This window comes from Ahaetulla prasina, chromosome 7, assembly GCF_028640845.1.
Source record: "Ahaetulla prasina isolate Xishuangbanna chromosome 7, ASM2864084v1, whole genome shotgun sequence".
In the NCBI taxonomy this organism is placed as follows: domain Eukaryota; kingdom Metazoa; phylum Chordata; class Lepidosauria; order Squamata; family Colubridae; genus Ahaetulla; species Ahaetulla prasina.
Window position 1 is genome coordinate 64,463,770 of NC_080545.1, and position 25,426 is coordinate 64,489,195.

The window sequence follows — 25,426 nt, forward strand, 5'->3', positions numbered from 1 at the left end:
ATTCCTAACTGCAGTACTTCCAATTTATCAAATCATATGTATATTAGGCCTAGAGTTCCCATCTATTTAAAAATTAATGATGTATTGCTCATTTATCATTATTCAAGTAAGGAAATTACTATTAGAAGATCAACAAGCTAACATGTATGGGTTTTTTAAAATCAATGCTATTTAAACCATTAAGCTATTTAAACTGACTTTTAAAACTATTTTTAAACTATTAATGTATCAATCAGACTCAGTCTCCGATCATTTCTCATTATCTCATTTTGGTTCCTCAGACTCTGACTGAAAAACTAAGAAATTTTAAAAGCTTTTCTGCAATCTCATCATTATACTTCAGTAATACATTCATGTATTTGTCATAAAAATGATTACTATACTGCTGTTTCTGGTCTCTTTAGATAAATATTTTTATTTGTATTAAATCATGACAGTAATTTAAGTTTAAGCATCTTTTATTGTTCTAAATAAATATTTTATAGAACTTTATAGCTTGCTTTTTATAGCTTTTTCTAGTCTGCACATTAATTACCTGGTCATCCTACTGGATATATGGTACATTCCTGCAATCAAATATGCATTTTATATGAGCATCTTCATTTTAAAGTATTCTGCAAAAATTTAGGTATCTTGTTAATTCCTTTTAATATCATTTGAGCACCCAGTTTTTTAAATCTTATTTTCTTTCATTTTAATTAGACTGCAATCAGCTCAGGTGAGGTGGGCTCAGATAAGGCTTCAGGGCTGTGCTGAGGAATATGTTCAATACCTAATGGACAAAATTGCTCGGATTTGTTCCCAGTTAGATCCCATACATGGGGAAAATCCATGTCAGTTGCCTGGGGAGAAGTCTTGCCCAGTTATTTGGGAACAGTTTGACCCTGTTGGACATGAGGAAGTGGACAGGGTCTCCAGTCAATGATCTCAGTGCCACCACCTGTAAATTAGATTGTTGTCCCTCCTGAATGGTGGGACAAGTATCTCTAGGACTTCCACCAGTCACTAACAGGTGGGCTCATGCAGTGATTAACTCATCACTGCAGGAGGGGATATTTCCAGGATCTTTTAAGGACACCCTGGTTTGCTCCCTCCTTAAAAAGCCATTACTTTATCCCATCTGCTTTTTGTCCTGTTTGCAATCTTCCTTTCCTAGGGAACGTGGTGGAAAAGGTAGTTGCCTTGCAGCTTCAGAGAGTCCTGGCTGAAAAGATTATCTGAACCCATTTCAGTCAGGATTCAGTTCGGTTAGGGGATGAAAACAGCATTGATCCTGCTTGTTGATTATCTTTTGTGAGAGTGAGATGGAGGTAGTACAATCATCCTTGCTCTCCTTGGCCTCTCAGCCTTCGATACCATTGACCATGGTATGTTTTTGGGCCAACTCTGGGGGCTAGGTGGCACTGTTTTACATTGGTCTGTCTCCTTTCTCCAAGGCAGATCCAAATCAATCTTAACAGGGAGAGATCCAGCCCACAGACACTATTTTGTAGCATGCCGCAGGGATCAGTATTCTCTTCACTCTTTTTAAACATTTACATTAAGCCACTGGGTAAGATCACCCATCAACGTAGGTTGAGGTATCCGCAGTACACAGATGATACTCTGCTCTGTACTTTTGCTCTTAGTGACCCAAGTGATGCTTAGCTGCCCTCTTGCGATGCCAGGAGGTTATAGGGGCCTAGATGGGGGACAGCAGGCTTTGACTGAACTCTGGCAAGATAAAATGGCTTTGGGTTCATGGAGTCCCTAGATTCAGAATTTTGACATATTTAATTCTGGATGGGTGGCATTACCCCAAACAGATTCAGTCTACAATTTGGGGGTTGTCTGGGACTCATACCCCTGGTCAAAGAGCAGTCATGGTTAAGACAGCCTTTGCACAACTTTGGGTTGTGCACCAGTTGTGACCTCTCCTGGATCAAGAGTCTCTGCACTCAGTAATTCAAGCCCTAGACATCTCGCTTTTGGACTATTGCAACATGCTCTACATGGGGCTATCCTTGAAGAGCATTTGGAAGCTCCAGCTGGTGCAGAGTGCGGTAAGAGATGGGCAACTAATAAATTTAATAAATATATAAATGAATGAACAAAATAAGTTAACATAGGGTATATTGAAGGATATTTGTAAACAATGGACCCAGAAATTAATTTTAAAAATATCTAACATTATAAAAGATTGTATTTAAAAATCATATGGAAAAAGAGCAAGCTTTATCAGATAAAATTGAGTCTGACTTTGAATGTTAAATTAAAAGTGATGGGTTATGGGAAAGATGTGGTAGGAGATGCTATACCGGATATACAAATGAGAACTTTTGAGGGGATTGCAAATCAAGATTGTTAAAAGGACGAAATATAAAGTTGGTTAATTTGATCAAAGTTAGTTAATTTGATTAATGTGCCTTTAAAGGTTTTTTTTATGGATAAGACATGAAATATGAGAAGAAGAGATCATTCGTTGTATTTTTCCAGTGTAAATTTTTTTATTTTTAAAACACATTAAAACGAAAGACAAAACATACAACATTTATACAGATATCACTGTTTGTCAGCTATTCAAGACAGTCCTTTCCTATTATTTACACATATTTTAGTTCTATCTTACTCTATTTTTATTTATTTATTTATCTACCGTTCCTATTTTCTAACCATTCATACCATTTGCTCCAAACTATTTGTTGTATTTTAAGGGAAAGCAATGTTGCTAAGCTTCCTTATTTCTTATTCCTTATTTCTATTTTTTTCTTTTTTCTATTTTCTATTTTTTCTTCTTATACTTTTATTTTTCTTAGCTTGTATTTGTTCTTTTTAATTTGTAATGTTTTATGAAAAGAAATTATTTTTTAAATAGTACTGTGTATGTTTTGCTTTTTACATTACCATATATGATAAATTCCTTCTGTATCGTATTTCAAGCAAATATTTTTTGTTATATCATTTGACTACTTTTTGTGATTCCTGACAGTTATATACTATCTAAATAACATGATGTGTTTTTTTTCCCTTAGCTTTGGATAAGGAGCTCTGGATGAGCTTTAGATAACATCTCTGTGTCATATTTTAATAACTCTGTGTGTGTGTGCATGCGTATGTGTGTATTGACCTTGGTAAATTTCTGGTTTTCACTAGATAATTCTTGTGGTTTTGATCTATTTCAGGAAGCTAAATGCAACATATCCATATATGTAATTATACTTTTATTGCAATAATTATTTTTAAATAAAATACATTTAAAAATGAAGCTACAAGTAAGATAGCTGGACTTATTATTTTTATAGAATTCCATGTTTATTAAACTTTGTCTCATAATCTCGTTCCAAATTTTAATCTTCTTTAAAACCCATTAACAAGACCCGCTCCTTCCAATATTATCATTCTGCTATTGCCATTCAGATTTTATCCATTCTGTTTTCCACCACAAATAACTTACACCATAATATAATTTAAACTTCAGAAAAGCAAGGAGGGTTTTTTTATTCCAAATAAATATATTTTGCAAGGTATTTTTCTGGGATTATAATTGGTACCATTTGAAATAAATAATAATTTTAGATAATATATTTATTTTAATGTTCACTATTAATCCTAACCAAGAGTTTTAAATTTTTCTACCTTTCAAGGTCTTTTTAAATTTATCCCACAATCTGATGTAATTATTATGAAATGTGTTCCAAACATTTCACTAGAACTTTATATTTCTCTCTTTGAATTTTGATGCCTGATATTTCTCTTTTCAAAACTTATTAGTTAATGCTTCTAAAGCAATTACAAATAGTAATGACGTATTACATCTTTGTCTGGTAATTTTGTTTATTGAAATATTTCCAGAAATCCATTATCCATAATGCCATTGATATATGCTTTTGATCCAAGCTTTTGAATTCTTCACTAGTATTTATTTTATTCAAAAGTGCAAGTAAAAATGGCCATTACAAATTGTCAAAGGCTTTTTCTTTATCTAAAAAATAAGTTATTTAAAAAATAAATTCCTTGTTATTACAGTAATATATTCTGTTGTATTTATTATAATTGTGCTATTGTTCTTTATATTTTTCTTAGGGATATAACCTGTTTAAACTATATACATTGTATTTTTTGGATATACATTTCTTTAAATGTTCAACTAATATTGTAATATAAAGATTATAATCAACTTTCAATAAGGACAATAGTATTACTATGGTTTTCTTTCCCGCATCATTCCCTTCTTTATGTATCAAAGTGATATATACTTCTTCCCATATTTGTATTGCGCCTCTGTAAGTTTCACTCATTTTCCAGCTCTTTATAATATGTGACTTTCATTGTTATTCTTTGCAGTTTCCTTTTGTGCGGTTCACAAATAGATCCAGGTGCAACTAGCAAAACAAGGCTGATTGGCACAAGAATGTAAATATAGCAATTCATCCAGGGTTATAGTTTACTGAAGTGAGCAGCACTGCATGTGTTTATTTTTTCCATTTTTAAATCCAAAACCCTATGCAGCCTTTTGTTCTTATCTGATTTTTTTTTATTTACATTTATATCCCGCCCTTCTCCAAAGACTCAGGGCAGCTTACAGTATGTAAGGCAATAGTCTCATTCTATTTGTATATTTACAAAGTCAACTTATTGCCCCCCCAACAATCTGGGTCCTCATTTTACCTACCTTATAAAGGATGGAAGGCTGAGTCAACTTTGGGCCTGGTGGGATTCGAGCCTGCAATAATTGCAGGCTGCTGTGTTTAATAACAGGCTATCTTACAGCCTGAGCCACCACGGCCCCTTATTAATGATGGCTTAGCATTATTCCTAACTGGGTTATTAAATTTAATATAATTCTTTTTCTATTTTCTATTTTTTCTTCTTATACTTTTATTTTTCTTAGCTTGTATTTGTTCTTTTTAATTTGTAATGTTTTATGAAAAGAAATTATTTTTTAAATAGTACTGTGTATGTTTTGCTTTTTACATTACCATATATGATAAATTCCTTCTGTATCGTATTTCAAGCAAATATTTTTTGTTATATCATTTGACTACTTTTTGTGATTCCTGACAGTTATATACTATCTAAATAACATGATGTGTTTTTTTTCCCTTAGCTTTGGATAAGGAGCTCTGGATGAGCTTTAGATAACATCTCTGTGTCATATTTTAATAACTCTGTGTGTGTGTGCATGCGTATGTGTGTATTGACCTTGGTAAATTTCTGGTTTTCACTAGATAATTCTTGTGGTTTTGATCTATTTCAGGAAGCTAAATGCAACATATCCATATATGTAATTATACTTTTATTGCAATAATTATTTTTAAATAAAATACATTTAAAAATGAAGCTACAAGTAAGATAGCTGGACTTATTATTTTATAGAATTCCATGTTTATTAAACTTTGTCTCATAATCTCGTTCCAAATTTTAATCTTCTTTAAAACCCATTAACAAGACCCGCTCCTTCCAATATTATCATTCTGCTATTGCCATTCAGATTTTATCCATTCTGTTTTCCACCACAAATAACTTACACCATAATATAATTTAAACTTCAGAAAAGCAAGGAGGGTTTTTTTATTCCAAATAAATATATTTTGCAAGGTATTTTTCTGGGATTATAATTGGTACCATTTGAAATAAATAATAATTTTAGATAATATATTTATTTTAATGTTCACTATTAATCCTAACCAAGAGTTTTAAATTTTTCTACCTTTCAAGGTCTTTTTAAATTTATCCCACAATCTGATGTAATTATTATGAAATGTGTTCCAAACATTTCACTAGAACTTTATATTTCTCTCTTTGAATTTTGATGCCTGATATTTCTCTTTTCAAAACTTATTAGTTAATGCTTCTAAAGCAATTACAAATAGTAATGACGTATTACATCTTTGTCTGGTAATTTTGTTTATTGAAATATTTCCAGAAATCCATTATCCATAATGCCATTGATATATGCTTTTGATCCAAGCTTTTGAATTCTTCACTAGTATTTATTTTATTCAAAAGTGCAAGTAAAAATGGCCATTACAAATTGTCAAAGGCTTTTTCTTTATCTAAAAAATAAGTTATTTAAAAAATAAATTCCTTGTTATTACAGTAATATATTCTGTTGTATTTATTATAATTGTGCTATTGTTCTTTATATTTTTCTTAGGGATATAACCTGTTTAAACTATATACATTGTATTTTTTGGATATACATTTCTTTAAATGTTCAACTAATATTGTAATATAAAGATTATAATCAACTTTCAATAAGGACAATAGTATTACTATGGTTTTCTTTCCCGCATCATTCCCTTCTTTATGTATCAAAGTGATATATACTTCTTCCCATATTTGTATTGCCTCTGTAAGTTTCACTCATTTTCCAGCTCTTTATAATATGTGACTTTCATTGTTATTCTTTGCAGTTTCCTTTTGTGCGGTTCACAAATAGATCCAGGTGCAACTAGCAAAACAAGGCTGATTGGCACAAGAATGTAAATATAGCAATTCATCCAGGGTTATAGTTTACTGAAGTGAGCAGCACTGCATGTGTTTATTTTTTCCATTTTTAAATCCAAAACCCTATGCAGCCTTTTGTTCTTATCTGATTTTTTTTTATTTACATTTATATCCCGCCCTTCTCCAAAGACTCAGGGCAGCTTACAGTATGTAAGGCAATAGTCTCATTCTATTTGTATATTTACAAAGTCAACTTATTGCCCCCCCAACAATCTGGGTCCTCATTTTACCTACCTTATAAAGGATGGAAGGCTGAGTCAACTTTGGGCCTGGTGGGATTCGAGCCTGCAATAATTGCAGGCTGCTGTGTTTTAATAACAGGCTATCTTACAGCCTGAGCCACCACGGCCCCTTATTAATGATGGCTTAGCATTATTCCTAACTGGGTTATTAAATTTAATATAATTCTTTTTTCTTCATGGTTTTCTTCAGGTATGCACAAGCTTTGCATACAAATATTAAGTATGACATATTTATCCATAATTCATATTGGTTTAGCTGCACATTTTGTGAATAAATGTTTTTTTTAAATAAGTAGCTGTGTTTGTGTTTCCCCATAGAAATAAGCAGATTTTCTTTGACGAAAAATGTAGCTTGATCAGCAAACATCAAAATAGTTAACTGACAAAAATGGGACAAAAGGCCACCAAAGGCAGAGAAAGAGAGAGGCATGAACATTCGGCAAGAATTTTCATTATCTATATTAAAGTCAAAAATCATAAAACTTTCCAGAGCCAATGAAGATAATACTGTGGCTAATTAAAATGCTCAACCCAAACAGAATGGGAAACATTGGTTGTTCCAGCTTTGACCCTTTGTGTACATAACATCAGCAGAGTAGAAATGAAAAGTTGGACACCAAGTGATCCTTCCTTTATTCTCCATCAGGAATGAAAAAGTTTGATAAATGGGAATTGTATAATAACAATATAGAATAGAATAGAATAGAATAGAATAGAATTTTATTGGCCAAGTGTGATTGGACACACAAGGAATTTGTCTTGGTGCATATGCTCTCAGTGTACATAAAAGAAAAGATACGTTCTTTTCAGGGTTAAATATGTACACTATTATTCCTGAAATCAGAATTTTCCTGAACTGGATGATCCCAAATCTTGTCAGTTTTCCTCCTGTTTTATCTATAAATCTTTTCGTTCTCTAAAAAACAGCTATGTTCATCTTACTATTTTTGGCATCCTTCCCATGTCTCATACTGAAATTAATAATAATAGTTTCATCCTGACTTGACTTTGACTTATTTTTTCCTAGACGTAATATTTGCAGTTATTTTTAAAGTATTTTATATATCTCATTTAACATTGATACAATTAATAAATAGCAAACTAAAATATGTTTGAATGGGTAAAAGTTCAGACACTTCCAAGAATATTCATCTACTATTTATAGAAAACCCCTAAAAATGTATATAAAAACAAATAATAGCTTAATCCATTCAAGGAAGACCCATGAAAAATTTCAAGAATATGTCAATTTGATTGCCAAAGATGTGATAAGTGCAAATTGTTATTTTTCAGAGAACTTAAGCAGAAAGGGCATTGGTCCTACCGTGAACGCCTCTTCTCCAATGATGCGGAATGGGCCAGAAGTGGGTTGCTACAGTGCAATCTGCCCAGAGACTGAGAAATTGTTGGCCATGCCTCCTCTTGCGACCATTGGCCCGTTTTTGGCGAAGATAGCCTGAAAGAGAAGCTCAGCCAAAGGTTAGTAAGGACTGGCTCCAGGCCCCCAATGCTGGGTGGGACTGGCCCATTCCGCATCATTGGAGAAGAGGCGTTCACGGTAGAACCAGCGCCCTTTCTCCCAATGGAATACGGAATGGGCCAGAAGTGGGACATATCAAAGTTTGGCTGTCCTAAGGGTGGGATGCCGTGGGGACTGGAGCTGAAGCCCCCAGGGCCAAATGAACCTGTTGAAGGACCCTCTTCCCAAATGAAGCTTCTGCAGAAGCATAAACATCTAAAAGGCGAAGGAGAAGTCCAGGTGGCCACCCTGCAAATGTCCTCGAGGGAGGCTTGTGTGGCCCATGCAGCAGTGGTAGCTGCACCTCGTGTCGAATGTGCAGTAATGCACTTGGGAACAGGCAGTGCCTGCATTTCATAAGCCTGGGCGATACACGCCTTGATCCAGCGACCAATAGCTGAAGGGGACACTTTGGTGCCTAGTAAAGTCAGCTGGAACGAAACAAAGGGAGCCTCAGATTTCCTAGTGGGAGCAGTCCGTTTGATATAAATTTTAAGGGCCCGTTGAACATCCAAGGTATGCCATGCTTCTCCAAAATATGGGAAGGCCGAGGACAGAAGTTAGGCAATATGACCTCCTGGGCTCTATGGAACAAGGAGATCACCTTGGAAATGAGCAGGGGTCAAGTCGCAAAACGACCTTGTCTGAATGGACTATACAAAGGTAGGCCCTCATAGAAAGGGCCGCCAGTTCAGAAATGCGCCGTGCCGATGTGATGGCCGCCAGGAAGGCCACCTTAAGGGTGAGGAACCTGAGGCTCACAGTATGCAAGGGCTTGAGGGGAGATAGAGTCAGTGCCTTTAACACCCTGGGTAAGTCCCAGATAGGGTATCTGTGAACAACCGGAGGGCGGATGTTATTTGCACCCCACCCCACCCACCCCCCGTAGGAACCTGCGGATGACTGGGTGGTGCGCCAGCGGCTCCCTGTCTGTTTTCGACAAGACGGTGGAAAGGGCCACCACTTGCTTTCTGATGGTGTTGTGGGCCAGCCCCTTGTTGAGTTCGTCCTGTAGGAAATCAAGTACCTGTGGAACAAAAGCTGAGACAGGGTTAATATGGTGCTGGGTGCACCAATTAACAAATACTTTCCAGGTCGAATTGTAGATCCTGATAGTGGACTGCTTCCTGTCCACCTGAATGGTCCGGATGACCTTGTCAGAGTAGTTCTCCATCCTCAAGAGGACCCCCTCAAGTGCCAGGCAGTCAACTGGAGCCACTGAGGCTCTGGATGGAGCAGGACGCCCTGGCTGAGAGAGATCCTCTCTGGACGAATTCTCCAAGGTTGTCGTGTCCCACTCCTCCGCTGACGGCCAGGTCGGGGAAGTCCGTATCAAGCGTGCCTCTGCAGCTCTGCCAAAGTCCTATCAGGGTTCTCAAGGCAGGCAGGAGACCAGGAAGTGACTTCAGCAATCCAAGTTAGACTTTGCCTGACTCAGAGAATGCCAGAAAGCAGATCCTTTATATAGGCCATGGGGTGTGGCTCCATGTCTCAGCACTTATCCAGGCCTGCCCCTCCCTTCCTTTTGCTGACGTCACCTCTCAACTCTCCGGAAGCGAGGATCTCTCTAGCCTCCAGCTGTTGGCAATCCTAGCTCATGACTGGCCTCACATTCTTCAGGCTCACATGCTGTGGGGGAGGGGTTTAATTGCTCCGTTTGCCTGGGCATGGTGCCAGGACTGGGGGCTGAAGGCATGTCAGGCCCTTTGTCTTGTTCGGCCTGTTCAGGCATGGTGCCAGGGCTGGGGGCATGCCAGGATATTCTTCCGAACTATCAGCGTCTGTTGTGTCTTGCCCACTCTCACAGCAGCCGGGGCCTTCTTATCTGCTCCCGAACACGGAGGAATGTATGCCTCCCGGCCCCAGTCCTGGCTCCATGCCCAGACAAGCTGAAGAGGAGGGGGCATCTCCCGGTCCCAGCCCTGGCTCCATGCCCAAGCAGGCTGCAGAGGAGGCAGCACCCCCCGGCCCCAGCCCTGACTCCATGCCCAGGCAAACGGAGCAGCTAGACCCCTCCCCCTCCTCCACAGCATGTGAGCCTGAGGAAAGTTTATTTCCAACAGCTGCTGATTGGAGTCACCCTCGCATCAGAAGACTGGATAGGCGGAGGCAACAGAAGGAAGGGAGGGGCAGGCCTTAATGAGTGCTGAGTCATGGAGCCACACCCCATGGCCTATATAAAGGATCTGCTTTCTGGCAGTCTCTGAGTCAGGCAAAGTCGAACTTATCTTGCTGAAGTCACTTTCTGGTCTCCTGCCTGCTCTGAGGACTTTGCTAGGACTTTGGGCAGAGCTGCAGAGGCAAGCCTGATTCGGATTTCCCTGACCCGGCCGTCAGCGGAGGAGTGGGACACGACATCGTCCGGCAGGAGATAAGAGGGGCCCAGCTGCGGCAAGGGGAGCGAGCGAGACACAACAAAGGTCTTGATGTGGATAAGTTGAGTAGATCCATGAACCACAATCTCCGTAGCCAGTAAGGAGCCACCAGAATGACTTCTGCGCCCTCCACAATGATCCTACGAATCACCCGATATCAGGGGTAGAGGTAGAAAGGCGTAAAGGAGACCAGAGACCCAGGTGCAGCGGAGGGCGTTGGTCCCTTCCTCCCCCTGGGACAGGAAACTTGTGATGTAACAAGGTAACTGTGCATTCAGGCGTGAGGCAAACAGGTCCACTAGCGGTGTCCCAAATAGGGAACAGATCTGTCGAAAGATGTCGGGGTGGAGACACCACTCGGCGTTGTCCACTGTGGTCCTCAGGAAGTCTGCTTAAGCATTTGCCTCACCGGCGATGTGTTCCGCTTTGAGAGAGCGTAGGTTGGTCTCTGCCCACCTGCCCAGTTGGAGGGCTTCCTTCATGAGACTCCGTGATTGGGTACGGCCCTGGTGGTTGACATGTGCCTTTACGGCAACATTGTCCATCAATATGAGCATGTGATGTCCCTGGACAGAGCTCTGGAAATGTCTCAGAGCCAGATGGATCGCCCTCAACTCCAACCAGTTTATGTTGTTGGAGTTTATCCTTCATCCCACAGTTTATCCTGCGGGGACCAGTGACCTTGAGCCACTTGGGAGTCAAGGTGGGCTCCCTAGCTGTAAAGGCTGTCGTCCAATGTCAGCTCCTGTATGGGGGAACCTCGGTCAAGGGCTGATGACTCCCACCAGTGGAGGGACCATCTCACAGTAAGGGAAACCCTGATCTTTGTCTGGGAATTGGCAGTGCCTGCCCGTTGATACGGTAGCAGGAGCCATTGAAGGCTTCGGCTGTGTAGCCAGGCCCCAGGTCCCTGGCACAAGATGTATGCAAGAGATCATCTTGCCTAGTAGTTTGGATAGCGTGGCCAAAGGAATCTTGGGGTGCCACAGAACCTGAACTACTAATGCCCCTAGGCTGACCCTCCTTTCCTGGGACAGGAAGACTGCCCCAGGGTGGAGCCTGATGGCTCTGAGGTGGTTCAATCTGGTGACTGGTGTCAGATAACTCTTTGGGTAATTCACCAGAAACCCATGGTACTGTAAGGTTTGTAGTGTCAAGTCTAGGTGTTCCATCGCCTCTCAGAGAGAGGAGGCCTGAATCAATATGTCACCTAGATAAGCCTGCAGCCTCACCCTGGATAGTCACAGGTAGGCTGTTAGGGCTACTAGTACGTTCGTGAAGCAGTGCAGGGCCAATGCTGAAAGGCAGGGCATGGTATTGAAGGTGGCGACCCACATAACAAAATCTCAGAAACCTCCGATGATCTGGTAAGATCCTGATGTGGAGGTACACTTCCGACAGAACGACTGAGGCCATGAAATCTCCGGGACGAATCCCTTGAAGAATTGAGAGAAGGGAACACATTTTGAACCTCCTGTAGACCAAGTGGGTGTTGAGGGTCTTTAGGTCCAGAATTGCCCTCTAGCCCCCCCCCCCCCGAGCACTTCAGCACAACGAACAGGATGGAGTAAAACCCCTGTCTGTATTGTTCCTGCGGAACTGGTTCTACTGCTTTTATGTCTAGGTGTTGAATCGCACGTTCCATCAGATCCTGTCTTAAGTGGCTTTTGGAGACAGGGCATTGCACGAAGCAGTTGGGTGGGCTGGAGAGGTACTCCAGTGATAGTCCTCGCCAGATGGTCACGAGAATCCAACTGTCTGTGGTTATGTGGTCCCACTGGTCTACACAGAGGCTCAACCTCCCTCCTATTGGAGGGTTGGGGGTTAAGTCATTTTTGTCTGCGGAACTGGCGGCTGCCAGACCCACGAAAGGGGCGTCTTTGACTGCCAAACTGACAGGATAGGTCTCAAAAGGTAGATTTGTCAGGTTGACGCCCGGCTCCCTGAATATAGAGGCATTGCTGAGAGGAACCCTCCCGTGGATTGAAATGAAAGGCGTCTCCAATAATAAGGGGCAGCTTGCCTGTCCGCTCTTCTGATCACGGAAGGCAGCACCTTTCGCTTGTCCTTATCCTCTACTAGTAGAGGTTCAAGAGACTCTCCAAACAATTTCATACCCAAATATGGGGAAGAAGCCAGCCTTCATTTGGCCTTAAATTCGGCTGGCCACTGTCGGAGCCATAATAGCCCTGGCATCAGCAGTTACAATGGAGGTAACTGCTGATGCCAGGGCCCTAGAAGAGAATTTGGCGGCATTTAATGTTACATCTGCCGAAAATTGATTGGCGGACATGATCTTGTTGAGGTCCTGATGAAGGCAGACCTCACTAGATGACAACCTGGCTTGCAACTGCTGAAGCCAGATGAGTGAAGATCAAGTGAAAAAGGATGCCGCTGTAGAGGCCTGTATGGCCCAGGTAGCTGCCTGGTGCGTTTTCCTAAAGGATAATTCCAATTTTTTCTCCTCTGGTTTTAGACGCTCAGAGGGATCCCTGGCCAAATAAGAAGAGGGGGAAGCTAGGGCCACAATCGGACAGTTTACGGAGGATACCTGTAATAGTGCCAATTGAGGTGCCATGTTATAATTTCGCCTGTCCGAACCACTGGGAGTGGGAAGAGATGCTGGGCTGCTCCACTGGTTGCGAACTACATCCGTGAACAGCTTGGGAGCAGGAACAAAAAGTTATTGAGTGACAGGCTCAGAAAATAGACCATGACCTTGTCCTTGGGTGGGCTGGATTTCGGAGGGAATCTCATCCTGAAGTCCAGCGGTGACCTTCACCTTGAACAGTAGAGACTTGAAGAGGCCTGAAGGAAAAAGACCTGTGAATGCAGGAACGTCAGGAAGGGCCCCCTCATCACCCGAGAGGTCCTGGTCCTTTGGGCCTCCTCCCCCAGAAATAACCCGCCACTGACTGCAGAATGGGAAGTTGACCGGTTGGGGGGGGGGGTCTGTCAGACTGGCCGGAGGGGAAGTCGGTGCGTGCCAGGAATAGGAGGCAGAAGCAAGGGAGGTTGCTTTCTGCTGTTGTAACACCTCTGCAACACCCCTAAAGATAGCCTGCGAAATTAGCAACTGAAAATTTTCAGGCAATTCAGACAGTTGAGGCACTGATGCCACCAAAAGTGGAGCAGGGTTAGGATTTTTTGGTGCGATAGTGCATTCAAAGGGGCCCTGCAGTGACTGATCCTGGTGATAATGAGCCAGCGCTCTCAGGTGACCAGACCCTGGTAGAAGGATCTGTCTGTTGGTTCTGCAGTGATCTGGAAGCTGACTGATCACTCGCCAGTGACTGAGCTTCCTGATGGTCACGCCTTGTCTGCTTTTCAGCAGATGTCTGCTTGGGGTCCTTCCTGGAAGGCTGTCTCTCCTTAGAGACATTATGGGTCTTGCACAGTGCCTTCCTGCCTGTAGAAGCCCCTGGCTCCTCCCTGGACTTGTGCTCCTCCCTGGCCCTGATTTTGTCAGCCATTTTAGTAAGGGAGTTGTGGACCCAAGTTGTGGCGGCTATGCCTGTTCGCAGGAACTAGCCAGCACACACACACAAGCCTGGAGGGTGGACGGCTTGCCTAGGGCAAACATAGGGATTGCCAGCACCTATGAAGAACCCCCCCCCCTTTGTGAGGCTAAAGTGCCTCAGCAAGTCAATCCTCGGGTGGTCTGTCCAGGGCAGCCCTAGGACGTGCCAGCACCGTAGTCAAATCCACTGAGGAAAGAAAAGCCTCCATGGCTCGTTCAGAAGCAAGGGGGGGCAGCGCGAAAGCGCTGCTTTAAAGATGAAGCCCGCTGCTCAGCTGAAGAGTTTGGGTGAGATAACGCCTTTCACGATGCCCACTGGCCGAAACAGCGGCGCGGCAGTCCAAAGCTTTATGTGATTCCCAGAAGGGGGAAATCCGGCAGGGTAAAACTCAGCAGGCTGAAATCCGCAGGGGATAGAGACAGCGCCGAGCAGCTAAATAATGGCCGTCACTCGTTAGGCGCCTGAAGCGCTGCCACGAAGCCAAGCGCAAACCGATTTGTGATGCCACGGCTGGGGCTGAAACCCGGAAGTTGTTCCCCTCCCAAAAGGCCCTGTCCGTGGGGAGCGGCCAAGCTGCTGCTGCCTTAATGCGGCGTTGCCAGACCTCTAGCACAGGCGTGAAGCCAGGGAATAAAACAGAAACGGAGCAGAGGAAAAGGAATAAAAAAATCTGAATCCTGCATTGTTCCAAGGTCCAGAAGTGGATTGCAAACAGGAGCAAAATTATTAATGTGTCTCTGTCAGATGACTGAGTCGAAAACTGGGGCCAACAGTCACAAGAGGAGGCGTGGCCAACAATTTTGACTCCGTCTCTGGGCAGATTGCACTGTAGCAACTCACTTCTGGCCCATTCTGCATTCCATTGGGAGAAACTGCAGATACAAAGAATCAACATCAAACTGAGATGTAAAATATTGAGGTAGAGAAAGGAAAACAGAGAAGGCTCTGGCATCACAAAATAGCTAAATAAGAGCTGTGGGTTCTATAGTTCAAATTAACAAACTCAAACTTCAAACCTTACTTCCGCCTTTCAATACAGAATAATTCTATTAATCTACCATAAACAATGAAAGATTGTTGAAATATGTGAATTGTTTTGAGGACTGAACATGATACATAAATGGTAACTTTCTGTAATTGCTGAATTTCTTGTTTCTTTTTTACTACAAAATAAAAGCTTTCAGTATTTGCCACCCTAGGTTTGACAACAGTACATATAAATCCTACACAGACATTCAAGCACTGGAACCAGGTGACAAGAAATGCAGCTGCCTGGCTCTGACACAGAGAATTAAAATTGGCTATGCAATTCTTATCAGATAGGAATTGTAATTGATGCTGCTTAAGAAGTTCCTCACCTACACAGGGCACAACTGAAGGGATCAGTCAAAAGAAAAGATACAAGAAAAGATGAGCAAGTTTTTCAGCAAAGGCATAATCAGTATCTGGTAGATGTATTGGACTTACTTATTCTGCAGCAGTAAAAGAGTTGTGAGAGAGGAGGATGCATAATACATGGATAGAAAGAACTAAATTACAAATCCCAAAATATAAGCTAAAAAATGTAATAAATAAACGCAAAAATAAATAAAATGGGAGAAGAATAAAAATGAGAAGGCAAATTATTTGCATAAAGGGTTAATATGTTTTATTTATTTATAAAATTTATTGGCTGTTCATATTACTCTGGGCGGCTTCGGGTCATAAAAATATATTTACTTTAAAACATAAATAAATTAAAAACCAAAGATTAAAATCTAAGGACACGTAGGGAGGGGAGGTGGAATGGGGGGGGGGAGATGGGATTTATTGTTACTCATCAACAACCTCCACTGTGTTGTTCACAATTGGGGCTCAGGCCAACTGGCAGAGCCAGTTCTTTACCTTACAAAAGGATTGGGGGCAATCTCACATTGGAGGGCAAAATGTTCCAAAGGAAAGGAACAAAGCGGAGTAGGCCTTCCTCCTGGACCCCACCAGCCAGAATAATTGGGCTGATGGAACTGGCAACATGCCTCCTCTGCCAGCATAAGTGGGCTGGATCAATCCCAGTGGGTGGTATTCAGCCGCTTCTATCTGAGTCAGGTGAACCGGTAGCGGTGGCGGAAGGAGGCTCTGCCCACCTGCCCGGACGTAATCACATCCCGTTTTTGATGCATTGCGCATGTGCAGAAGGTCCTGCACATGCATGGAGGTGCGCTCACATTTGCAAACCGGTAGCGAAGGTAAGTGAATACCACTCCTGGGTGAGACAGTCCCTCAAGTAACCTGGATCCATGCCATGAAGAGCGTTAAAGGTCAACATCTTGAATTGCACCCGGAAGCAAACTAGCAACCATTGCAACTCTTGGTGAAGTAGTGTTACAGGGACCATTCTTAGGGGGCCCAAAACTGTCCATACTGTCACACTCTGCACCAATTGTAGTGTTTGAATGTTCTTCAAGGGTAGCCCCATGTAAAGTGCATTACAATAGTCCAACATGAGATAACTAGGGACTGAACGACTAACCACAGGGAATTCCGACTCAGGAAAGGCCACAACTGACATGCAACATGAAGTTGTGCAAAGACTCTGCTAGCCTCGAGTGCCACCTGCTCCTCTCCTAACTGTGACTGCGACCTGTGTGGGTCCAGGAGAATCTCCAAGTTGCGGACCAGATCTGTCTGGGCAGTGCTACCCTATCTAGGGTTAAAAATAACAAGGTCTCAGATCCCGGAGCCCCATGTATCCAAAGCCATTCGGTCTTGCCAGAATTCACTTGAAGCCTGTTATCCCCCATCCAAGCCCCCACAGCCTCCAGGCACCACAAGAGGATGGCCACAGCATCACTTGGGTCACCAAGAGTGGAAATATAGAGTTGGGTTATTCCGTTAACTAGTTCATTAAATTTTCCAAAAATCATTCCAGAATGTTTATTTATTTATTTATTTATTTATTTATTTATTTAATGTTAACACAGTAATACACACACACACAGAAAAACACTTGGGGTGTGTGTGTGTGTGTGTGTGTGTGTGTGTGTGTTGTAGATATATACCCAGTAATAATCCTGATACCTTTAGTGGTAGAAGCACTTGAGTCTATGAGTCCTAAACTGGGAGAGTGGCTCCAATAGATCTCAGGAACTACTTCAGAGCTCTTGAAGTACATGAATAGCTAAGATACCGTGTAGAACCTTCAAGCTCCCAGGCCATTTGTAGAGAACCTAAGACTGAGAAAGACACATTCTACCCATAAAGGTAAGAAGGGATTTTTTAAAAATAACATTAATCAGAAACAGGAAAGAAAAGTTATTTTATTCTAGAAACTATTCTCTTAAATGAAACCATCTGGGATCCATGCATCATAGTTTCAAGTTACAAAGAGATATAAATTCCTTTTGCACTAAACCAAGTACTGTTTTGGAATTAGATTAAACTTGTAGTTTTTTAAGGATTTGCCAGATTTTTTCTTGTTTAAAAGAAATAGCCAAAACATGATAGCCAAGTAAACTTTATAACTGAATTTTAAAAAAGTTTCCTGAAGCCATAAAAATAATTGATGTACAGCATCTACAATTGAATTAAAAGACAGAAATATTGTTTTGGTTTTGATAAAATCTATACATTTGCTAGAAACTGGCATTAAGAACAAGACAGAATGCTTTTTCAAATCTTATGAAATCTATATCCTATAAACAATTGTTTTGGTTTCCTAGATTTATATTTCTCTTCCCTCATCCCTTAGTACTAGGAAAAATTAATTTTCTAATTTTTTTAACTTCCTAACAATTAATGCCAATTTTCTAGCCTTTCCAGATAGTAATACATCCAAGTGGTTTTTTAATCTCCTGGACTTCTGATATTCATTTCATGTAGGTAAATTTGATTGTTTCTTCATACCGTCAAATAGAAAAACTATCATATTTGCACCTATAATTCTGACCATATCCAAATAACTTGAACTCCATTACAGAATGATCATAGACCTCATTCTCACTAAAGTGCTTTTATAGTTTGCCCATTATTTTCTATTTAGGAGGAGGAGGATTTAAATTTAATCTAATTAGCTGATGGGATTAATGAATGATACAAATTATATTGTGTATTGTATCTGTACTGAATTTTGTGGCGAATATTCCTCTTTCAGTACTAGCTAGTAAATTATTCCTTAAATACTCTCATGTAATATCCTATTCCTACCTCAGAGGGGTGCTGCAAGCATAAATTGTTTGAAAGGGTGGTGAAGCAGAGATAAATTTATACAGAAATAAATTTTATCCTATCTTTTAGCTTGTGAGGGCATGTCAGTCGTAGCTGACTAGGTACTAACAAGAATAATGTACTCTGCAATAATAATAAATGTTGCTAATTTGAATTTGTTGTTTTCCATCTCAATATTTCAGAATTGTCAAAACTGTTAAAAGAACTCATGGTGGGGAGGCCGATTTTCCCCTATCATCATTTACAGCTACCAGATCTAGGCTGCAAAACTCTGGGTGGCCATCAGATGGGAGCAAAGTGTTAAGAGTTATGCAGCCCAGGACCGGAGTGGTTAATCTTAACACCTTTCTATTCCTCTAATAGATAAGTACTGAGTATGCCTGCTCCTTTGGGCATGAAATAGAGGAAATCTCCCATGGCTGTTAATTTTAGCTTCCTTCAGCCTCAGCTATGGCCTTTATTATAAAAGAAATCTACATTTCAATGAAACCAAGAGATTGTTATCTCAATAATAATAAATTGTGTAACTAATGCACCCAACTCTACAGTACCTTGAAATAAGGTATGAAATTAACATTCATTTCACTTACAGTTACAGCAAGAGATCTTATCTTACTGAACTAGGAATGAGATGTCCTTGGATAAGCTTCTTTTGCTGTCATCAGGGAGGAAAGCAGATGCTGTAGTCCGCCTTATTAGGGTATTTCCCTGTTTACAGGGAAAGGACAGGCAATATTTGATTTTTCTGGACAACATGGTCATCACAGTATATAGGGAAATCTTTCCAAAACATTTAGTAAATCCCTCATTACCAAGGTGAAGTGGAAGTTGAGAAATACATAAAGTAGTATTGGCCACAATGAGGGTGTCCGTAATATACGGGATATAGTTTCATTTCTTCCTAGTAAGACAACTAAAGTGGTCCTGGTACAAAAGCACTGCCTGTATTTAAGAAAAGGTCCAGCAAACAGGTCAGTCTCTTCTCACCAGTAGAAGATATTCTCAAAATGGTTGGGCAGTGAAAAGGAAAGCACACCCACACCTTTCTTTTGCATATATTTTTTTGGAGGGAAAAAATAGACAATTTATCTTTGTTACAAAAATATAAACGGGGTTGGGGAACTTAGAAGAATTTGGCATCCCCGTTTGCTACAGGGTGTAGTAGAAATAATTCTAGGCCAGCCCTGAATCCCAACATAAAAATAGAAATAAGCTTTTTCTCTGTGCTGCTTCTGTATGGGTGGGGCAATCGAAATCCATGGAAGGAAAAAAAGAGACAGATCAGACACGTTTGCCAATCCATCCAGCCAAAGCCGGTTTGAGCCGGCTGAGACTGGTTTCTGAACTGGAATGAGACATCAACTGTTGTTTAGGCTGAGGTTCTGCCGCACCAGGGCTGACTGGAATCTCTGGACTGGATTATTCACAGAACACCAAACGCTGCAGTCCCCTTGTTAAAACATGCGGCTGGAGCCAGAGTAAATGCCATTAGCAGCAGAGCTAAACGGAAGATGTGGACTAGTTTGTTACATGAACTGGAGATCCTTCAGTAAAAGACACTGCAGGGGCTCCAACTTGAAATCCAGTCTGGGTTTTTATTCTCTCCAGCTTTCCTGCTAGAACTGGTTTAGGGAGAAAAGGGCCTCTCAAATATCGGTTTTCAGTGAGAGCAGCTGCTGTAGAACCAGAATGTGGGGGAGGGGTGGCAGCTCTTCTGCAAATGCAGATTCAGTGTGAGACAGCTGGGGGGGAGGGGAACAACCTCCTTTTGTCTCAAACGTATTCACAATAGAAACGTGCTGTGCTAAGACGAAAATCAAAAAACATACAACAGAAAAAAAATCACAGTTGTAAAATATAATCTGCGGTAAACGTGTGAACAGCACACTGACTCCTCCCATAATTTAAAAATGAGATTAATTCTAGCTATGTGATATTTTCCAGTATTCAGAAAATCAGATGTCCATGTGCAAAACAAAGGTTTTATTACAGTAGGCACCAGAAACATTACAAAACAAAACTAGAGGGCCACATTACTGCCAATATAAAAGCAGTTTGGACCTGGGTAGTGGCACATAATTCTGTCTGAAAACACAGTAAATTGCATTAATATATGGTGCTAAGATAATTCTATCATGAAAATTAGTTTAATTGTTAATTATAATTACAAGGGTTTAATAGTTGCCCCCCAAAATGGGAAAACTCATTCACTTCAGCAAACTGGACCTCAGATAAACTTAATTATAAACAAAAAAATTCACAAGTGATAGGTTCACATCACATTTATCCAGCATAAGGTCAAGTACCCCTCTGAGAGGGAGACAAAGTCCAATTTCAGAGAAATAAGTATGACATTTGAGTTTTACTTCCTTTGCCAGCATCTAGTGTGGCACTTTTTTGAGGTCTTGGCACTTTTCTTCACAAAAATTTTTTTTTTTGCGAGGCGGGGGGAGGGGAGGGAGGAAATCAGTATGTAAAAGTTTCACAATCCATTTCCGTGATCTTAGTTTAGGAAACTGGTTTAATGTAGATCAGGTCTACATAATTTATTTCTAATACATCACAAAGGACATTAATAACAAGGAAGTGAAAAGAAAAATAAATGTCTCTGACTTTGTGCTCCCTTGCCAAGTTGCAGCCAACAGTTTGGACTTCTGTGTATAACCTTTAGGCTTGACCTATTAAAAACCAATATTTCCACATTCAATTTACATTACGAAAGAACATGGTATTATACAATTTCTAGAACTATTTCAACTACTGATTTGAATATATTAATTCAATAAACATATGTTCCTGTTTCATGTTTGATGGTAAAATGAATGCACAACTAGGTGAGAATCGATTTAGCCTTTTATCATCTTTGGTGCTTTTCTCGGCACTCTTTTAGGGTCACAACATCTTTGTATCACGGAGACCAGAACTGGACACAGTATTCCAAATGTGGCCTCACTAGCGCAGTATAAAGCAGCACTGTAATTTCTCATAGTTTTTATGCTAGCCTTCTGTCAATGCAATCTAGGACTGCATTGGCTTTTTGGGCAGCTGAACACATTAGTGGCTCATACTTTAAGTGGTGGTCCATTAAGATACCTAGATCCTTCTCACAGTTGTTATTGTACAATAACTGAGAGTACATATTGATTTATACATCTGTTTTTTGAGAGCCAGTTTGGTCTAGTGGTTAAGGCACCAATCGGAGACAATGAGTTCTAATCCTGCCTTAGCCATAAAATCAGTTAGGTGATCTTGAGCCAATCCCTCTCTCTCAACTCAACTCACCTTACAGGACTGTTGTGAAGAAAATAGAAAAAGGAAAGTGAGTGGAAATGTCCACTGCCTTGAATTATTTATAAAAAAAATAAAAATGGGATATATATATATATAAACAAACAAACAATTTTATCATAGTAGAGCTAGCTTATTGTAAATCTGTCTCACTTATAGGCTAGGGAAAAGATGAAATAAAAACCCTGCAAGGGCAAATTTGCACTATTGTGAGCAGGCTGCACAATGTTTTGGATTCAAAGAAGGAAGTGTTTGGAGTATGCAAAGGTACTTACCTGGCACCTCTTTCAAACAATTGCTTCATTTCCTACTCTCTGCAATTTCAAAACAATCCCAGGAAAACATAAATTTGACTTGAAGAGCAATTCCAGGTGGTATATGTGAATCAATGTGTGCTCCAGGGCAGGGGTCTCCAACCTTGACAAAATTACAACTTGTGGACTTTAACTCCCAGAATTCCTCAGCCAGCATATGCTGGCTGAGAAATTCTGGGAGTTGAAGTCCACAAGTCTTAAAGTTGCCAAGGTAGGAAACCCCTGCTCCAGGGCACCATTTCCTTTTGAATCAAAAGTGTTCCTATGTTCCTATGGCGCCAAGGGAGAAATTTCTTTATCCTAAGAAACCCTGCTAGAGGTAATGGCACAACTGGATTTATATGATCAGAAATGAAATAATTTATTTTAAGTTTGTTTTGAAATAAATACGATCAAAATCTTGTTAAGTTTAGACAACCTTTACAAGATCGTATATTACCTTCTCTCTTATTCTCATAGTGTAGCATCTTATGTGGGAGTGGATTACTGTATTCTCTCTCTCGTTTGGTCAGAGAGCCAATTGATTAAAAAAACTAAAAAGTTTATTTACCAATAATATTAGATGAAAAATTATTGTAAGCTTTCTCTGCTCAGAAAACATCAATAATAATTTGTGCTCATTTATAGAAATATAATTTACTATGCTGTCCAACTTACTTTTCTTTTAATAAACTTTGATGGATTCATTTTCTTCCCCTCCCCCTTTACTTTGTGCACTCTCTCCTCATATTTCTCTCTCTCAGATCTCTTCCGTTCTGCCTAGCACTCTCTGAGAATGTTCCAATTACTGTTTACTTGCTTTAGTGGAATGTTATTGTTTTATCAGGGAAAAAGGTTAAAAAAATCAGAGACAATTTGAAGGATAAATTCAGGAGATGAAATGCTACCCCTCATATTCACTGTTTCTTTCATACAATATTATGAAATTATAAACCATGTTTTTTAAAATTGTAAAATTTGATTCCATTAGAAAGCGTGTACAGATCCCGAGTTCCTTGAAGAAAGTGGCATAGCGAACTATGATGAATGGAAACTAAAGGAGCAAAATAAAATGAAGGCATCTAATAATTATGTAGTCAACTTGAATTTGATAATTTAAAGGTTCTAGAACATAAAATTAAGCAGTCAGTTTATCAGCTTTTTATTTGGTAAATTTATATAGTTGCCCATCTCAGCTATGTATTTCTAGCATGACTATCCAATTCTGTAACAGCTTTGCTCCCTATGCCATCTGTTTGGTAAACTCACAAGATTTGTTTCTCTTGCCATGTACATGTATACATTTGAGCTAGATTGTGTTGTTTCACCGTCACTGTCATATAATATATGTGGGTATATGCTTATTTATTTATTTATTTATTTGTTTATTTATTTATTTATTTGTCATGTTTATGTAGTGTATATTAGAAGGAGAGATTCTTTGAGAGCTGTATGCAATGAAATTTCATTTTAATGTATGCCGATGTTGTGGCTCCAGCCCCCCCACCCCCCCGGGGCCTGGCCCCCTGCCAGAGAGTGACTCATAGAGAGAGGGGGAAGGGCCATCAGGGCTCCCTTCTGCAGGGCCGGCTTCCCTGGCTCAGCTCCAGGAGCCAAAGGCAGGCCAGGTGGAAGAGGTGACGAGGCCTCTGTCTCCTGTATCTCCCCCTGCTCAGGAAACACTTCCAGACCCCTGAGGACAATCAGTCCTGGTTAGACCCCAGGTTTCGTAGACAAGAGAGGCGGGAACAACAGAAGCTGGGGTGGGGCAGGCCTAGAAAGTGCTGCGTCATGGAGCCACACCCCACAGGGTATAAAAGCAGGAGGGGCTGCTATACTGCTTCGTGACGAACAAATCAAACTAACCTAGAGAGAACTTGAGCTGAAGTGCTGTTTATTCCTGATTTCCTGGTTGACACGCCGGCATCAAGAAAGATAACAGAAAAACCTTGGCAAATGCTCGCTGGGTTGCTGCCAGAGCTGATAGCTGCTGTGGACCCAATTGCTGGCTAATTGAGTCATTTTCCCGTGCTTCCCGGACTGCGGTGGGGGGAGACAGAACAGCCGATTAGGGAACATTCAAAGTGACAATAAAGTTATTCTAAGTCTATGTGTCCCTGAATGGCATAAAAACATAATACAACAAAATAAACAAAAAATAATCACAAGAATAATTTAAAAACATTAAAACAATATTTAAAAACTAATAAGCAATAAAAATGTAATCTGTGGGAGAGTACAATCAATAAAATAGGCATTTAGTGAACTCCATACCACCACAACTAGATCCCTAGGCTAGATGCCAAATTCATGGTTTCACACCCTTCCAGAAGGTCAGCAAGGTTGCCAATCTGAGTTCAGGGAGCATGATGTTCCCAAAGGTGGGTGCCATGGCAGAAAAGACTCTTTACCTGAATCCGGGCAGATGTATTGTTTCATGGATGGGAACAACATATCCTTCTTCCTGCCAGAATAGATGGGACGGTTAGATGTGATTGGAAAGTTAGATTAGATGTGATTACAAAGTTGACTTTGTAAAAATATACAAATAGAATGAGACTATTGCCTTATACACTGTAAGCCGCCCTGAGTCTTCAGAGAAGGGCGGGGTATAAATGTAAACAAAAAAAAAAAAAGATGTGATTGGAAAGTCTTCAAATAATCTATCCTCATTTATATTTTCCTTTGAAAACATAAAAATGGTACAAATCTTCATATAAAAAGACTTAATTTGTTCATATTAATTTAATTTGTTCATATAACAAATTAAATTTATATAATTTTTTAAAAAGACTTCTAGCTTTTTAGATTAGAGGAATGCTATAGATACATTCTTCATTCTATTAAGATTTTCTTGTAGATTGCCATAATAAGTTGTTAAGAAACAAGTTTGACCATTTGCGGTTATATAGATTTGTAACTATATGCACGATTTCACAAAGTCCAGTGCTATGTATTGATTACAATGTCAGATCTGGACCACAGTCATCATTTTTAAGAACCTGTCCTGTCATTCCATGGTGAACTAGCTGAATCAACTTCATGAATTTCCTCAAGCACCCATAATGTCTCAAAATTATCCAGAGAGCCTACCTATTTACATTGTCAAATGCCTTATCTAGGTCATTAAAAAAGAATAAAGAGATTTGTTCTGCTCAATTTACTTTTCCTGGATTTGCCTCACCACAAATACAATACCTACTGTATTGATAGTTCTTGACTTAAGAACTACCAATCAATAAGTGAACAGTTCAGCCATTAAGCAAATAAATTTCCCCCAATGGGTGTTTTTTGCTGGGAACCAGAATTAAGCAGCAGAAACTGGCAAAAATGTTGTAAATTGTGTTCATGTGATTATGGGATGCTGCAAAAGTCAGCCATTAAAGTCAGCCAGTTGCCAAGCACCCAAAATATAATCACACGACCATCATAATTTCAAAAACAGATTGTAAGTAGCTTTTGAGGGGTTTGTGATATCTTTGAAAGGTCATTGAGT

At 40.3% G+C, this 25,426-nt stretch overlaps 1 long non-coding RNA gene across 1 annotated transcript in view; it reads right to left on the reverse strand.

Moving 5' to 3' along the window:
* LOC131202152 (uncharacterized) overlaps positions 1-24,058 on the reverse strand; it is a 40,405-nt gene extending 16,347 nt beyond the window's left edge. The window contains exon 1 of the long non-coding RNA XR_009156080.1: positions 23,797-24,058. This is a non-coding gene — a long non-coding RNA (uncharacterized LOC131202152). The remainder of the gene's footprint in view (positions 1-23,796) is intronic.
* Positions 24,059-25,426: the final 1,368 nt, after the last annotated feature.